This window comes from Dioscorea cayenensis, chromosome 9, assembly GCF_009730915.1.
Source record: "Dioscorea cayenensis subsp. rotundata cultivar TDr96_F1 chromosome 9, TDr96_F1_v2_PseudoChromosome.rev07_lg8_w22 25.fasta, whole genome shotgun sequence".
Taxonomy (NCBI): Eukaryota; Viridiplantae; Streptophyta; class Magnoliopsida; order Dioscoreales; family Dioscoreaceae; genus Dioscorea; species Dioscorea cayenensis.
The window spans coordinates 15,997,158-16,016,195 of NC_052479.1; the positions used below are offsets into that span (position 1 = coordinate 15,997,158).

At 43.6% G+C, this 19,038-nt stretch overlaps 1 pseudogene; it reads left to right on the plus strand.

Annotated features, from left to right (window-relative positions):
• Positions 1 to 181: 181 nt before the first annotated feature.
• Positions 182 to 18,642, plus strand: LOC120268523 (annotated as a pseudogene).
• The last annotated feature ends 396 nt before the right edge of the window (positions 18,643 to 19,038 follow it).

Genomic DNA, 19,038 nt, shown 5'->3' on the forward strand with positions numbered 1-19,038 from the left:
TCAATCAAGGGCACTGATTGCATCTATCATCACTAAGTGAGCTATTAATTGCTGCTAATAGTGCTTCGTTTGCATGCAAGGTGGCAGTGCTAGGTAGACGCGCGCGGGCGAAGGAGATGCATTTTTAGTACTGGTGGTACTGGACAAGCTCTAGGGGAATAATCTCTTTCTTATTTCTTTCCCATGACAACTAGGAACCGGTAAATCAAGAATTTCACTTTGAATTTTGGACCTCAACATCCTGCTGCTCATGGTGTTTCACGATCAGTATTGGAAATGAATGGAGAAGTGGTGGAACATGCGAAACCACATATTGGATCACTCCAGTGCGGCATGAAGCCACTGACGCTGAGTACGCTCCTATACCGCTAGCTATGCCCTGCTCGGTCCCCGGCAGGGTGGAGGTTGATCAACTCAAGTGAATCATCCTACCTGACTTTTAATAGCAATAGAAGGAAGAAGGTTGTGAAGGTGGCCTCGCTATCCACACATCCGGTCGGATGAATGGAGGACCGACCGACCTGGGTTTTCACGAGCGTTGGCAGGTCCTGGAGTGCTCGTCATGGGCGGTGGCCCATACCCCGGGGTGATCATCACCACCTGCACCTCACATCTCGACACAGTGGAACGTGTAACGTGCCTGCTGTCCATGTCAACCACTTAATTTCTTTTTTTTCCCATAGCGCCTAACAGAACGTAGCAGCAAGGGACAACTCACCAATACAGACAACCTGCAGGGAGAATGGCACTACTGGCAAAGACCATCTGGCAAAAATGGCGCAGACACGAAGCATGGTAGGCCTGCTCCGGGGGAGCATAGGGGAGCCCGAACGGTGTAAGAGCCAGAGAAGGCTGGGTCATTTGACGGAAATGGAAGGCTTTTTCCGAGCAGCTCATTCATTCTTGGAAAAAAAGGGACGGAGCAAGCCAATAGATCAATGAATAGATAGAGTCAATGGTAGACAGACAGCGCTACCTACACGCAAATTAGCTTTTGAGGTCGAGCAGTCTCAATTTCACTACTGGATTTGCGAATAAATGCAGGGCTGGGCCACCTCGAATGGCGGGAGGCGCATGCGGGAAGACCCGTACGTACAGTTTTCAGGAAGATCTGGCCGAAAGACCGGCCGGCGCCCACCCGACTAGAGGGACTAAGTAATTAATAGAGTACAAAAGGTATCTTCAAGCTTTACCTTATTATGATTGTTCAGAGGGCGATCGCGGAGTCACTAAATGAAGTCCTCCGCTTCTTTCGAAGGTGCTGACCCGCAGCGAGGCAGATATGACTAAGTGACATATTGAATATGGCGACGACAATAGCATGTCATAGAAGGAGATAACAGGTGAAGCCAACGACGCACTAAGACTCACGTATCTACAACTACATCCCCAAGGGACAGTCCAACGGAGGCGTGAATGTAAGATCCCAGCGGAATGATCGACCGGATAAAGGCTAGGGCTTCTTCCTTCCCACCACATCCTTCCTTGTGTGTCAGAGATACAAAGCGAGTGCACCAGAAAAGAATAGGAACTGGGTCGATTTATTCCATGGTGAAGCATCCAAAGCATAACTGCACACTCACACGATTTTTTGCTGAGAGATACGAGCATTCGGTGGAACCGGTGAACTGTACTTGCTTGTTGATAGATGTGTGGGACAGAGGGCTCGTGGTACCTACTGCCCACCCTTACTCTGCTTTGATAACCGTGTGAACGGAGAGTGGGCAGAGCAAAAGGGAAAGAGGCCCTCATACGGAGTCGCACAATTGAGCAGTGTGGGAGACTGTAGAATGGGTCGAGTAAATTCCCTTGGGGCCGATAAAATCACAGACGAAGTCTTTTTTGAATTTAATTTTTAAAAAAGTCTTTCTTTTTTTTTTGTTTGTTATAAAAAAAGGAAGATAGAGGTAAGTACTTCGAATGGCGAAGAGAGATGGCTCGGTAGGGAAGGAATGGTCAATCGTCAAGTCAAGGATGACTTCTTTGTTGGCGAAACGATAGGGGGGCCAGTAATTCTCTGAGCCGGTCTTTCTTTCCAACGCTTCGGGAAACTGGTCGAGATAGATGACATCACCTTTTTCTCGATAGGGAAGGCGCACTTCTATTCTTCTTCTGGTTCACTTCCCGCCCGGTCCAGAAATAAAACCCAGCCCCCCCTCCGATCCATTCATTTCTGCAAGCAGGCGGGATCCAGAGCTAAACCCCCTCCTATTTGAGGCTGATAAGTACTTGTGCGATATGAATGCGAAACGTTCATTCCTTATATTGTGCATTATTTTTCTCAGGTTTTTACACTAATTTGTGTGTTTTTATGTTACTTTTGTGCAGGTAGGGTTGTGAGGCCGAGGGTGACGGAAAGAAGCCAATGTGGATCACAATGCACTGATTTTGGAGGAAATCTTGCTAAGGTTCAAACGCGAAGACATAGGTCGGATGTGAGATGCTAGAGTGTGTGCCAACCTCCTCGTATTCGAGTTTGGCACATCCATTTGGAGGGGCACAAAGGCAGTCACACTCGAGCATTCCGACTTATGCACATAGAACAAAAGCTCCACCAACTTGCCTATCATTAAAGAAGCAAGTGATCCACGACGTGAACGTGTGCCCGTTTGCGTTACTCCGATGAAAGTATGGATTCGGGAAACTATTCAGGACAGATTCTGTAGAAGAGCACTGCAACAACACGGTAGACGGTACTGTAGCAGCACTGTTCATAGCCGGCCGAGAAAACAGGAGTTCAGAGAATCCACACGGGCGTGTGGAAATTATCCACGCCCGTGTAGAAATTCCGCACGGGCGTGTGAACCATCCACGGCCGTGTAGTCGGCCGATTTCAGCCCTATTTAAAGCCGAATCAGCCCCGATTTTAGTATTCTTTTCTCCATCTTTTCCCCAACTTGAGAGAGGGCTTTGACTAGGGTTTTGAGGGGTATTGGCCAAGGTTTTGGAGAGGTTCTATTGATCCGACATCGTCATTCCTTAGGAAGAAGGTTGGTAGGGGAGCTTCCGTCGAGGCGTGTCCTATACCTGACGAGGGAATCCTTGGATGACGAGTAGAGGACTTTCCACAAGACCATCGATATGACTATCCAATGGGTTTCTTTATGGATTCATTGCTTTTACATTCTATTTCTTTGATTGTACTTAGCTCCATGGAGAGCTAAACCCCTAGTGGGTACTTGGGTATTTGTGAACCTTAGGATGTATTCATTTCATTGAATCTCTTTATTATGCTTTCAATTAATTGATGTTAATTGTGAGTTCCAACCTTGAATGCTTGATTGTATGAACATTTCCCATAGAGTGACACTAGGGTTGAAAGTTCTCATTGGTAACCTTGTGAGTGAGTGACACACCACGAGCGTTAGAAAAAGCTAGGTTAGAGAGGGTTGAGAGTGTGAGTCGAGAGGTACAGGAACGTCCCCTTTCCCCTACGACGTGATAGATTCTATCTGCGTTCCCCAAGTTCTTTGCGGCCATAATAGAGTGAATGGTCTAAGGGATGAACTTCCGCTGGGGCTTAGTTGCGCGTGCAACGGAGTGAAGTGTTGAGGTGATCTTAGTATCTAGGTCTTAATCATGGTTAGCGACCTTCCACCTGGACCAAAGGGTTAGGTCTATAATTAGGAAGAGATTTATCACTTTGAATCCCTAGAGCTCATTGCAACTCTATGCGAGTGCGAGGTTAAGAACTTATCTAATCTCTCCTCCTGGACATGTATAGAGTTAGGCATAGTTGACCTTAGATTTGGGACTATGTAATTAAGGATTTCCACGACTCACCATTGCATTGATTGGGAAGCATAATAGAGGGTTCTTGCACTTGAATCAATTATCCTAGGCGGAGCATTATGCAAGTACCCCATCTTTATCGATTGCCTTACCTTCTCCTTTGTTATTCTCACCATGAGCAGTGTACAACTCAACAGCCAGTAGAAGAATCGGTTGAAGACTACATCGCCAGGATTTAATGGAAAAACTGTGAATTAGATAATGTGATAAAGCAGTTTGAGGAATCCATGTCGGTGTTAATGAGCGACCAGTTGGAGGAAAGTGTAGAAAGGATCCTTGCTCAGTTTGATTCTTTCTATCGAGACCAAATTCAGGAACTCTTTTCAGTTGGAGTAGCTATTTCAAAAGTGGAACTATGTGGAATAGACACACTGATATCCGTTGCAGATTGTAAAGAAATAGATACCCAGTTAGAAAAGGAGGAGAATAACTGTGAACATGAGGTAAATGATTTCGAGGAGATTGATAAATTGAAGGAGGACAGCTTACGCCCATCAATTGTTGAACCACCAGAACTTGAGCTGAAAACTTTTCCAACACATTTGCAATATGCATTCTTAATGGAGGACTCTAAACTCCCTGTGATTGTAGCTTCAAACTTATCTGCAGAGCAGAAGGATAAGCTTGTTAGCATGTTAAAAAAGCACAAATCAGCTATTGCATGGAAGATCTCTGATATTATGGGTATAAACCCATCATTCTGCACTTATAAGATCCTAATGGAGGATGACTACAAATCTATGATCCAACCTTAGTGAAGATTGAACCCGAATATGAAGGAAGTTGTTAAGGTGGAGGTAATAAAACTTTTGGATGCAGGAATCATCTATCCCATATCAGACAGCAAGTTGGTGAGCCCGACCCAAGTTATCCCGAAAAAAGGAGGAATAACAGTAGTGAAGAATGAAAAGAATGAGTTAATCCCCACTAGGACAGTTGCTGGTTGGCGAGTTTGCATTGACTATAGAAGACTGAATGATGTCACTCGAAAAGATCACTTTCCTTTGCCATTTATTAACCAAATGTTGGAACGACTAGCGGGGCATCATTTCTACTGTTTCCTTGATGGCATGTCGGGATACTTTCAAATCCCAATAGCTCTAGAAGATCAGGAGAAAACCACATTTACTTGCCCTTATGGTACTTTTGCTTATAGAAGAATGCCTTTCGGGTTGTGTAATGCTCCTGCAACATTCCAGCGCTGCATGACGGCCATTTTTGATGACTTTCTCGAAGATATTATGGAAGTTTTCATGGGTGATTTTTTAGTATTTGGGGACTCTTTCGATGCTTGGTTAAATAATTTGGAAATATTCTTAGTGAGATGTAAAGAGACAAATCTCATCCTCAACTGGGAGAAGTGTCACTTTATGGTGCAAGAAGGCATTGTCCTTGGACATAAGATTTCCCAGGCAGGCATGGAGGTGGATAAGGTGAAGATTGACATAATTGAAAAGCTTCCTCTGCCTACGAATGTTAAAGGGATCCGCAGTTTCTTGGGTAATGCAGGTTTTTACAGAACGTTCATTAAGGACTTTTCAAAGATCTCCCAACTGTTGACAAAACTCTTGGAGAAGGATACTCTTTTTGATTTCAAAAATGACTGTCTGAATGCATTTAATGTGCTGAAAGAAAAGTTAGTGCAAGCACCAATCCTGATAACACCAAAGTGGGATGAGCCGTTCGAAGTAAGCAGTGAGTGTGTAAGCCATGTACAAGTGGTCCCAAAGAAGGGGGAATGACCGTGATCACCAATGAGAAAAATGAGTTAATCCCGACTCGTACAACAACCGGGTGGAGGGTATGCATTGACTATAGAAAAATTGAATGATGCCACCGAAAAGATCATTTTTCCCCTACCATTCATTGACCGGGGATCTTTGGAGTGGTTAGTCGGGCATGCCTACTATTATTTTTGGATGGGTTCTCCGGTTATTTCCAAATTCCCATCACCCCAAAGATCAGGAGAAGACTACATTCACTTGTCCGTATGGCACATTTGCTTATCGCCGGATGCCTTTCGGGCTATGTAACGCCCTGGCAACCTTTCAGAGATGCATGACGGCCATTTTTGAAGACATGGTAGAAGATTTTATGGAGGTGTTTATGGATAATTTTTCCGTCTTTGGTGATTCATTCGATGTGTGCCTCAAGAACCTTGAGCGGGTCCTCATTCGATGTGAGGAGACCAATCTTTTGCTAAGTTGGGAGAAATGCCATTTCATGGTCCAAGAGGGGATAGTCTTGGGGCACAAAATTTCAAATGATGGAATTAAGGTTGACAAGGCAAAGATTTCCACCATCGAAAAATTGCCACCTCCAAATTCTGTGAGGGCCATAAGAAGGTTTTTAGGACATGCCGGGTTCTATAGAAGATTCATCAAGGATTTTTTTCTAAAATTGCTAGACCCCTAACAAGGTTATTGGAAAAGGATGTCCCATTCGAAGTTCGATAATGATCTGCATGACATCCTTCATGGCACTCAAGGAGAAACTAATTCAAGCGCCGATTATGGTAGCTCCAGATTGGGACTCCCTATTCGAATTGATGTGTGATGCAAGTGAGTTTGCAGTTGAGGGCGATGCTTGGTCAGTGGAGGGACAAACATTTCCACCCCATTTACTACGCAAGTAAGACTCTAACGGGAGCCCAAGCAAATTACACTATGACTGAAAAGGAGCTACTTTCCGTGGTATTTGCCTTTGATAAGTTCTGGTCATATTTGGTTCTTTCTAAAGTGGTGGTGTACACCGCTCATTCAGCTTTAAGGTACTTTCTTAGTAAATCAGATGCCAAACCACGTTTTATTAGGTGGGTCTTGCTGCTTCAAGAATTTGACCTGGAGATTAAGGATAAGCGGGGAGCAGAGAATCTTGCAGCTGATCATTTATCCCGTTTGGAGGGCTCTAGCGCAGAAACTATAAGAGACAAGGACATTAATGACTCATTCCTGAAGAACACTTGTATAATATCCAGGTAGTAGAAGAGAAGGAACCACCCTGTTTTGCCAATTTCGCTAATTACTTGGTTGGTGGGGTCATCCCGAAATGGTTTACATATCAACAAAGGAAGAAATTCTTTTCAGACCTCAAGCACTACATCTGGGAAGATCCATACCTATTCAGGGTTTGTTCCTATCAGGTAGCTCGAAGATGTGTTTCTAGGGCTGAGGGTCTAAGCATTTTGAGGTATTGCCACTCAGGACCCACTGGTGGCCATTATAATGTGAATAGAACAACGAAGAAAATTCTTGATGCAGGTTTCTATTGGCCATCGGTGTTCCATGACACCCAGAAATTCATTCAAGCTTGTGATAGATGACAGCGGGTGGTAACATATCTCGTCGGGATGAGATGTCCCAAAATTGGAACCAAGCCTGTGAAGTTTTTGATGTGTGGGGGATTTATTTTATGGGACCTTTTTCGAGCTCCCATGGATACAAGTTCATACTCGTGGCAGTTGATTATGTGTCTAAATGGGTGGAGGCTCAAGCATTGCAAACAAATGATGCGAGGGTGGTGGGGAAATTTTTGAAGAAATTATTCTCCAGGTTTGGCACACCACGGGCTATCATCAGTGACAGAGGCACTCATTTCTGTAATACCCAATTCGTAAAGATATTGAAGCGCTATGGAGTTTTCCATAAAATGGTAATAGCATACCACCTACAAACTAGCGGGCAAGTAGAAGTGTCCAACAGGGACTTAAAGTGAATCCTGGAGAAGACTGTATCTCAGAACCGAAGAGATTGGACAGAACATCTCGATGACACTCTCTGGGCATACAGAACAGCCTACAAGACTCCTATTGGGATCACTCCATATAGACTAGTCTATGGAAAAGCTTGCCATTTACCAGTTGAGCTCGAGCATAAAGCTTATTGGGCCATTAAGTTTCTAAATGAGGTAAGGAATGAGGTACGTCAGGCTCGTGACGTTAAACAAGCGCTTCTTGGGAGGCAACCCAAGTGTTCGGTGGTCTTTGCTTGCATTTTTCATATTTTAGTTCCTAGTTCATATCAAATTTTCGTATTTCTTAGTCTTGTTTTACTTTTGAATAAGTCCATGCTCACACACTTGGCGTAGCGCTCTCATCATTTAAATTGTGGTATGTTTGTGCAACTTCTTGAGAAACTCATATTTAGGTGTTAATTCAATTCACTCATTTTTTGAGGAGTCTTTGAGCTTGGTTTATCATTTTTCATCATTTGTGGCAGGTTTTTTTGAAGTTTTTATTGGTTTTAATGGGTATACAACCTTCATTGGGCAGTATGGTGGCCGTCCCCGAGATGACACAGAGGCTCTGTGCCATCACAGACGTGCCTCCCATACGGCCCCCTATATGGGGCCGTCTGTTACGGGATGCTCTCTCGGCCGAGAGGGCCATTTGGCCCATACGGCCCCCATACTGGGCCCTATGGGGGCTGTATGGGATCGGGTTTCCCCCCATTTAATCCCTCTCTCTCTCCTTCTTCCATTCTCTTCTTTTTCTCTCTTTCTCCACCCGATTTTTCTCTTCATTCTCACTCAATTCTTGACCAAATCTCTTCATTTTTCTACCTAAATCCTCTCCTCATCCATTTGAGACGTCAATCTATTGGTTTTCCCCAAGTTTAAAGCTTGTTTTCTCAAGATTTCATCTGTATGCTTTTTCTATGCCCTAGTTTTATTTTTTTCTTATTTCTTGGGCATTCTTGGAGATTTTTGTGGGATTTCTTTTAGCATTTTGCTTGGTTTGAATGATGTGAATGTCATGGTTGAGTTTTCCTTCAAATTTATGTAAATAGTTTTGATGATTTGAATATAGGGGAGACTCCTGCTGGATGAATAGTGACCATACGGCCCCCATACGGCCAAATGACCTTAAAAATTTGGCTTTTCATGTGTTTCCTCTACCTCTAGCATTTTCTTTTGCTTTATCTTGTATCCCTATGAGCTTGAACAAAGTTTATCTTCATTGTAGGGATGCCTAACACAAAACGGCTCGCCTCCAAGCGCCCATGGACCATCGGGCCCTCCTCTACACCCGATGAGCCCATCTTCAAGCTATCCCATCATCGAGAGAGATATGATCGACTGAAAACCAAACCATTTGGAACATTGTACTACCTTGAGTGGGGACTTATGGAGAATCTTGGGATTGCAAGTCATGTAAGGGAATGACCCAACCTTTCGTCAATTAACATTGGAGGTTTTGAGTACATTTGAGGCACAACAAGATGGAGATTCTGTGTGGAATAGGAAAATTCTCACAATCTGTTTTCAAGCTTTTGGAAGGAAGCGTACTATGCACCACTTGGATTTTGCCAAGTACTTGGGAATCTATGATGATGAGTTTATCAACTCCATGCCCGGCAAACATCTTAAGCTTGATTTCCCAAGTGGAGTTGGTCGAAGAAACTATTGGGCGACTTTGGCGGGTGATGATCAAACACGAAAGGCTTCACGCATGATTGACCCGGCACATAGATTCATTCATGCTTTGATTGCTCGATTTATTTGGGGCCGGACCGATAGCAAGGGGGTTGTCACTCATGCTGATATTTATACAATGTATGGCATCTTTGAGCGATGTCCTACTCACCTTTGCCATCTTGTCGCCGATGTATTTCTTCACTAGGGCTCGTATTCACGATTGGGAGATATATTTATTGGGCCCTATGTGACTAGATTGATCCGTGGCATGGGTTTACTTGAGCAGACGCGAGGCATGACCGTTGTAGGAGGTACAGTACCCCTCGGACCAACCCACATACAAGCAATCGGTTTGGTGAGCACGCGTGGCCGCCCCACACACCACCAGGCCACTGGTGAGTCTAGTCGATGATAGATCGAGCACTAGCAGAGTTAGACCCCGATTGCACACCTGCCTCCTACCCCCGTGCTACATCTTTACCCCGACTTCGACATGCGATCGAGAGGGATTGAGGGCGAGGTTCAGTCGTGTGTCGGGAGCGAGCGTGAGATTCGTGGCCGCTCACCGGATCATTGAGGGACGAGACCGGCTTGAGGCGGATCTTCACCGCTTTCATCTCCTCCCACTCGTGGTTCATCCTCGCACACTCGTAGCCACTTCCTCTATCACCATGCCACCACCACCAGCACCGCATTGTGATGAGTAGCAGCTTGTTGGAGCTTGGACACTTATTGTTTCATCGTTGCTTGCTTCGCTTTTGTATTTTTTGTTGAGTTGGCATGGTTCTACCCTACTGACTTGTGTTGTCGAACTTTAGTTTATTTTCATCTTTGTGTTTTTGTTAACTACTCCCAAGTTTGTCCCTTATGCTTGTATTTTTAAATCTTTGTGGAATGATGATGTCCCCTTTTTGCCTCGCAGGGCATTAAGGGAATTTGGTGAGCTTTCCTGGTTTTAATAGAGGTCGGACGGGACATGTATTACTCACCACACATTTTCTAACGTCCTACCTCACGACCAGCACAAGTTGAACCGGGGAGTTCGTTTTCACCCTCTATATTTGCATTGCTTCATCTTGCATGTTTTTCATGATTAGTGTACATTGAGGGCAATGTACAACACTAAGTGTGGGGATGGGTGTATTTCATGTTTTAGGATCATTTGCTACATGCTAATGTTACCTATGATGGCTTTGTTCATTCTTGTAAGATTCTTTTAGCTTGGACTAATGATTGATGTGAGTTACTTGTTTCTATGCTTTATTGAATCCTGTTTTACCCCTAGTATTGTCATGTGCACTGAATTTTTTGTTGATGCCCTAGGAATAGCCAATGTGACTACTCTCTAACTCTCTTGTATGCGTAACACACTACTTTGAGTACTTGGCCTTAGAACACTAAGTTCTTTCCATCAATGGACTCTTAAGAACTTCTAAGTCTTGTTGAGCTAATCCTAATTTTGTGGCATGTAGTGTTCTCTAAAGATGTGATCTAGGGTGAATGTAAAAGAAAAAAAAAATATAAAAAAATGAGTCTATGTCAGTATTCCTCTGCTATTGAAGCATGAATGCGTCTATGTGGATCATGAATCGAGTAGTTGGGTGGCTCTTGTGCCTAACCAAAGATGTGCACCCTCCGTAAAGATTTCAAAAATGATTTTTTTGCGGTCTACGTTAGTCGGACTCAAAAATTTGAAATGAATGATAAAATGAAAATAAAACCTAGTGATCTTTTTGAGTACCTACCAAAGGTTTTGAGTAGAAAGTGGATTTAGTTTCAAGCTATAGAATTAGAAGGATCTTACTTGGCCATTGAAGTAGCACTTAGTAGTTTAAGACTTAGTATTCTTTGTAAGTGGAGTGATTAGCATCTAGAGCTGTACTAATTGAAGTCCATAGGCTAGACCATATCAGGGCATATGAGATATAAGATTCACTTACAAGGCACAAACATATAAGGGGTGAGACAGGATATTTTTATTATGCTTATTGACTATGACTCAACATCTATGTATCATTGTCCATTGCTTTTGGAGTCTTATATTTACTTGATGCCAGAGGTAATGCATTTAGCCACTTCTCAATCTCTTTGTTTTTTTCATGAGTTGTTTGCTTGGGGACAAGCAACGCTAAGTGTGGCGATATTTGATAAGTGTCTAAATGTAGATGTTTTCATGTATATATCGTATTCACTTTGCATGTATTTTTGTGAGGTTTGATGCCCGCTTTATGCTTAACCGCTCTACTATTTGTTTTGTAGGGCATAAGGAAGCCATGGAGAACAAGAAGATATCATTTGGGCGAAAAAGAGAAGAAAAACAGAACTTTCATACTACCCCCATACTACCCGATGATCGGGGCCGTGATACACTCAGAAAATGCAGATTGATTTGGAGTGTCTGCCCTGCATTTCCATACTACCCAGAGATGGGGGCACGTATGCACCCCGTGATGTATCACTGAATCTAGGGTTTTTTTGGGTGCTATACGACCCCCATACAACCCAGTATGCCCTCGTGGGGTATAAATACCAACTTTTTAGGGCGAAAAAGGGGACTTTTGGTCTGGCCCTTTTCTTGGCCGACTTTTGGGAGAGCACTTGGGAGTTTTTGGGCGACCTTGGGGAGGAGAAGAAGGGCAAGGAAGCTAGAAGATCATCCAAGCCCAAGGTCCAAGATTCTCAAGCCAAGAAGGCAACATCATTTAAGGGGAGATCTACCACGATTTGAAGGAAGGAGACCCACGGCTAGAGGAAGTGTCATTTGGTGATTCCGTACACTTGTGGGGAAGCAATCAGTTATGGAAGCTTAAGTTTGGTCAAACGCGAATCCCGGATGTTGGGTCACTCAGCAAGGTGCAACTAGCAGATAACATGGCTGATGAGGTCGAGAAACTATTATCGGTCGGTAGTTGGCACAAGATATTGAATATTCATGACCATGCTATCCGTTCACTCACTCTAGAGGTGCTTGCTTCATTTGAGTTCGACCGCTCTTATGCTCATTTTGATAGTGTCGGGACTATTCAGTTCAGAGCTTTTGGGCAACATCATAGTATGAGCGTCACACAGTTCTCCACTAGACTTGGTTTATACGATGAGGAGTATACTGAGACTGGAGGAGTATGAGCGTCTTCCAATTTACATGTCGGGTTTATCTCCCACAGTGGCGTATAGAATACTATGTGGTAAGGGGCGATATGAACCAGGAGTGTCTAAGGCCTCATGTTTATCTCGACCTAGTTATAGATATCTTCACGCCATCATAAGCAGGTCAGTGAATGGTTGCGGTGATAGCACGGGAGTCATAAAAAAGCAAGAACTTCTGTACTTATACTCCATGGTGCGGAATGAGCCGGTCCATCTGGGGCACATTTTAGTGGAGTATTTCAAGCATCAAGGACAGTATCCCAGACTAGGTGTCATTTTCTCGGGTCCATACATTACAAGACTCATTTTGGGGATGGATCTACGAGACACAATCGGCAGAGCCGAGAAGATAATCATACAAGCACCACTAGGGTTAGAGACAATGAGGCTCATGGGTTTGGTCCTAGAATATCCAAATGGTGTTTATGTGTCTGAATATACCATTTGAGGATAACGGTGATGAGCCCCGACCAAGCACCAATGGAGACTCGACATACCTCCAGCGAGCGGAGAATATACCCCTCAGATGTTCGTTTACACCATCTCAAACCCATGATCGCTTTGAGAGGCTCGAGAATGCTTTGGAGTGGTGCGGGCAGAGGTTTCCGAGATCAGGGCCACACAAGCCACTCAAGACACGTAGTTCATGGCACGCTTTCGACGTACATGCAGATCTTAGAGTGAGACGTCACCTCTTCATTTGTTTTGCGACCGAGGACTCCTTAAGCTCCCTCGGCATCTACTGCACCCTCATCCCCTACCCCGGCACCGGTGGACCCACCATGTGCATCTTCACCAGCAGTAGCAAAGCAAAGACCGGAGCCCCGAGGGCGACACCGATATTTGACTTTTAGTTTTCCCTTTTTTTCTTTTTATGCATTTTATTTTTAGACTTGTTCACTCGTAAAGGACTTCTCCTTTCTCGAGCTTTATTTTCATTTTTGCATCTCAAGTTGTATTCATTGTCTATCTTTTATATATACTCGAGTATATTTTTGTTTTTTTATTGAGCTTCACTCAAACCCCTCCCTCGTATGCGTGCGATGGTCTTTGTCTTCTTGGGAAATTGAGACTTAGTTATGGGCACAGCCAAGGTGCTTAGGCACTTAGCCATGTGAGCTTCACAACCAGTCGAAACACTACCCCCATGGAATTAGCTTCATCAAACACAACACTAGGAGTCAGGGGAGTATTGTTTTGATTACTTCTCCCACATTTGCTTTTTGAATGATATATATTTTTGAGTGAGTTTGCATGTGTACATTGGGGACAATGTACAACTTAAGTGTGGGGGGAAGTTTCATAGTGCACACATTCTTTTTCTATTGTTCTTGATTGATATATGCTCACATAGCCAATGGCGGTTCACCTTTAGTTGCAAGGATTGTATTCTTGAGTTTAGGAGAATTTCTAACATTGAATGTTTTCATGCTCTAGTTTTGCTTGAATGTCTCAGGAATTTTTTGCCCCGATTTATACTTGTTACACTACTCACTTATTAGACTCTTTTTGGAAACTCAAGTTTGATGTTAAAGGGACTAGTTATAGTTGTTTCTTGTGTTGAATTTCAAAAAGTTTTATTGTTTATTTGTGCTTGTTGGGTGGAAAGAGCTACCACCTATGAAGTATGAAGCTACTCTCATAAGTCGGATACTAGCTATGCCCTAATGAGAGAAAGAGCTATCTCATAGGATGAGTGAAAGCTACCACTCCGTGAGAAAGAGCTACCACCTCGAAAGTGTGAAAGCCATCCCAAGCGGCCGCTTTGGAGAGGGCTACCTTAGAGGATGTGTGAAGCTACTACCATCTTTGAAATTGTTTGTCGCTTTTGTAGATAAATAAGTCCCTTGTACTTAGAACTTTGAGGAGTATACATTTGGGTTGACTTTGAGTGAGTTCACACACGCATACCGATTTCGGTTTTTGTATCCTTTTTTTATTCAAGTTTTTAGCTAGAGCATTGATTTTTTTCGTATTTAGTGTTGAAATTTCCCTTACTTTGTAGAATGCTCTCTTTGTATACTTTGGTGAACCCTAAGGCCAAGCACTTTCAATATTTTTCTTCATTGATGCACATAACGTTTTAATTTTTTTGCTTGAGGACAAGCAAAAAGCTTTAGTGTGGGGGAGTTTGATAAGTGCTTGTGCGATATGAATGCGAAGCGTTCATTCCTTATGTTGAGCATTACTTTTCTTAGGTTTTACACTAATATGTGTGTTTTTATGTTACTTTTATGCAGGTAGGGTTGTGAGGTCGAGTATGAAGGAAAGAAGCCAATGTCGATTTTGGAGGAAATCTTGCTAAGGTTCAAACGCGAAGACATAGGTCGGATGTGAGATGCTAGAGTGTGTGCCAACCTCCTCGTATTCGAGTTTGGCACGTCCATTTGGAGGGGCACAAAGGCAGTCACACTCGAGCATTCCGACTTATGCACATAGAACAAGAGCTCCACCAACTTGCCTATCATTGAAGAAGCAAGTGATCCACGACGTGAACGCGTGCCCGCTTATGCTACTCCGATGAAAGTATGGATTCGGGAAAGCTATTCAGTGGATCGTAGAGTACATCGTAGCAACACGGTATCAAGCACTCGTAGCAAAGCACTCGCTCACACCGCTCGAGAAAACAGGAGTTTAGAGAATCCACACGGGCGTGTGGAAATTATCCATGCCCGTGTGGAAATTCCGCACGGACGCGTGAACCATCCACGCCCGTGTAGTCGGCCGATTCCAGCCATTTTTAAATCCGAATCAGCCCCGATTTTAGTATTCTTTACTCCATCTTTTCCCCAACTTGAGAGAGGGCTTCGGCTAGGGTTTTGAGGGGTATTGGCCAAGGTTTTGGAGATGTTCTATGGCTCTGACATCGTCATTCCTTAGGAAGAAGGTTGGTAGTGGAGCTTCCATCGAGGCGTGTCCTATACCGGACGAGTGAATCCTTGGACGATGAGTAGAGGACTTTCCACAAGACCATCGACACGACTATCGAGGGGGTTTCTTTATGGATTCATTGCTTTTTACATTCTATTTCTTTGATTGTACTTAGCTCCATGGAGAGCTAAACCCCTAGTGGGTACTTGGGTATTTGTGAACCATAGGATGTATTCATTTCATTGAATCTCTTTATTATGCTTTCAATTAATTGATGTTTATTGTGAGTTCCAACCTTGAATGCTTGATTGTATGAACATTTCCCATAGAGTGACACTAGGGTTGAGAGTTCTCGTTGGTAACCTTGTGAGTGAGTGACACACCACGAGCGTTAGACAAAGCTAGGTTAGAGAGGATTGAGAGGCTGAGTCGAGAGGTACAGGAGCAGTCCCTTTTCCCCTCCGTCATGATAGATTCTATCTCCGCTCCTCGAGTTCTTTGCGGCCATAATAGAGTGAATGGTCTAAGGGATGAACTTCCGCTGTGGCTTAGTTGCGTGTGCAACGGAGTGAAACGTTGAGGTGATCTTAGTATCTAGAGCTTAATCGTTGTTAGGGACCTTCAACCTGGACCAAAGGGTTAGGTCTATAATTAGGAAGAGATTTATCACTTGGAATCTGATGAGAGATCCGCAAGTGCACGGAGTCGTCAAGTAATACCTCTCGTGCGAGCACGAGAGGGATCGTATTCCCACAGGCCCAAGGAGCTACTATTACTTCCCTTTCGTCTATTTCCTAGCCTAACACTCCGAAAGATGAATAGTAATTATAAAAAGAGAAAGAATTAACTACAATGAAATCCGGGGTACTACTACACAATACTGAACTCAAGGGAGAATCAAGCAGTTAAGGGGAGTGATTTGGACAACGAATCCCCCTAGGGTTGTCATTAGGTCCTGAATTTAGGGATGAAATGCGAGATGGTAGTTGGGCCAAGAGAATCCTAAATTAGCTCAACCCGATGGTCACGGCAATTGAACCCTAATCCCATACAAGTATTGGGTCAGAATCGCTTCTGCCCAAATCCTCGTATGATTGCATTACACTTAGGGAAATCTCTAATCAGGGTCGATACTCAAACTAGGTCCAACCCTAATTGCTGGAGGGGTACAAAATACCCGATGGTCACGGTGTATTTGTACATGGATCCCTTCAAGCCAAGTGTGTCTAGTACAAGGGCGATGGTCACGCAACCAAGTACAACCTAGAAGTTGAAATACAGAGTTCTCATGCAAATCAACACATCAAAGTACACAAGACTTGAACCACAAACTACAAGTTTCCATAAAAAGAAATACAACATCCAACAATACATCAATAAAGATGATCATCCAAATTACAAACAATCAACCCTAGAGTTCATCATATCCAAATCACAAATAAGTTAGTGCCTCATGAAAGAGGACCACTCATACAAATCCAAGGAACAAATAAAGAAGAAGAGAAGTAAGAACTACTCCCTCTAGCTTTAGATCCCCTTAGATGGTGAAGATCTTGAAGATTTGAAGAGATCTCTCCTCAAATGATACTTTTGATGACTAGGATCTTCTCCCTATCTTCTCCTTCAAAGTTTGTCTCCCTCTTGGTGAAGCCTTGCGCGATGAGATCGCCCGGGTGGGAAGAGTGGGGCGGCAGCCCTAGAGGCCCTAAGAGAAAAAAACTCCCCAAAAAAACTCTCCCTTTGCCCTAGAAAAATCATGTTCTATTTAAATCCCGTCGGGTCCATGCGGGCTCCATGCGGGCGCATGGAGCCCGTGAAAGCTCACGACCAAATGCCCGAAAAACATGTCGGTGCTACGAGTACTCGGCTACGATGATTTATACTACGGTGTTTTTTTGCTACGATGTCGAGCCTTGAGAATTTCCGAGCAAACCTCACGGGCATCCATGCGGGCGCATGGAGCCCGTGAAACTCCCGACCAAATGCCCGCGGCAAGAACAATGACACGCTACGATTCCGCTACGATGCCGCTACGATGCTGGGACCCCAAAAATGCCGCTTTTTGATATCGAATTCATCCGATTTACATTTTTTTGAGCATCGTTTGACTCATTTAAGACCCTGCAACACCGAAATAACCAATTTAGACATAAAACGGGCATCAATTCATTAACATGTTCACAAATAATACACGATTAATACATATAAAAATACATACATTTAGGCCTTTATCGAATCCCTAGAGCTCATTGCAACTCTATGCGAAAGTGAGGTTAAGAGGTTATCTAATCTCTCCTTTGGGACATGTGTAGAGTTTGGCATAGTTGACCTTAGATTTGGGACTATGTAATTAAGGATTTCCATGACTCACCATTGCATTGATTGGGAAGCATAATAGAGGGTTCTTGCACTTGAATCAATTATCCTAGGCAGAACATTATCCAAGTACCCCATCTTTATCGATTGCCTTACCTTCTCCTTTATTCGTGCCTTCTTACTTGTGTTTTACTGTCGAGAATTGAATCATTGTCACAATTATCACTACTGGTCTTTCACATAGCTAAGAATAGAATTAAGTATTTTTATTCCCTATTCCCTGTGGATTCGATACCCGCTCATCCGGGATTATTACTTTGACAAACCAGTGCACATGCGGGATATACGCAAGGGGACCTTGTCAGAGGCCAGATGGCCTCGCCCTACAAGCACCCAACCTTCCTTTTGCTCTTCCTTCGGTTTGGCTCCACCAACGAGCCACCTACGAACCCCACTCATATTCAAAAGGCGCCCAGCATTCAAGATGATTATAAAAAGAAGTTAGGCTGCTATTTTTCCAATATCATGGAATAGCATGGCCCGGGGCTAAGGTCACTCCAGTGGGAGAGCCGTAATATGGGTGACCTTATTGCACGGTTTAGAGAGCACTTATGTATGTGATGCAAGTGAACGTGTACGAAAAAGCTGTTATAAAGTTTCATTGTTCGTTCCATCGTTGACCCTATCTATGTTTTTATGATGGCCCAAGAATAGGCTCATTCTTCAGCCGTAGAGAGACTTTTGAATTGCGAGGTACCATGACAAGCTCAATATATACGAGTGTTATTCCATGAACTAACTCGAATATCAAATCATTCACTTGCTTCAAATACTCATGCTATGGATGTGGGAGCATCAACTCCGTTCCATTGGGCTTTTGAGGAGCAGGAGAAATTGTTGGAATTCATTGAAAGAGTCTCGGGAGGCAGGATGCATGCTAGTTTCATACGACCTGGTGGAGTGGCACAAGATCTGCCGCTTGGCTTATGTTGAGATATTGATTCCTCCACACAACAATTTTCTTCTCGTATCGACGAATTAGAAGAGATGTCAGCTGGCAACCATATCTGGAAACAACGATTAGTGGATATTGTGAAATAATAAAAGTAGGCATGCTCTTATTTATTAAACGTTATACGATGGCACTATCGGGATTCAATGATGCCAACTAGAGCTACTGACCAGCAAGCAGCAAGCTAGCGTACGCAATAGTGTCTAGATACACCCCAGTGCTAATAGCGCTAGCTTTAGATTCATAAGGCTAGCCAGCCAACTTATATACTAATACTAATAGGTCGAAATAAATCCCTTTTCCAACAAGAGAAGAGACTAATGGAACAGACTCTGGAAGTGTTGTAAGGCTAGCAAGGTACTCAGATAGGGCGAGGAAGTTGAAGGGGAAGCTTGACTGAGCTACGGTAAGAAAGCAAGTGCTAGTAGAAGGCTAATGGAACACTTACTTGGTCAACTTCAAACTGACTTTCTTTTCTATATCAA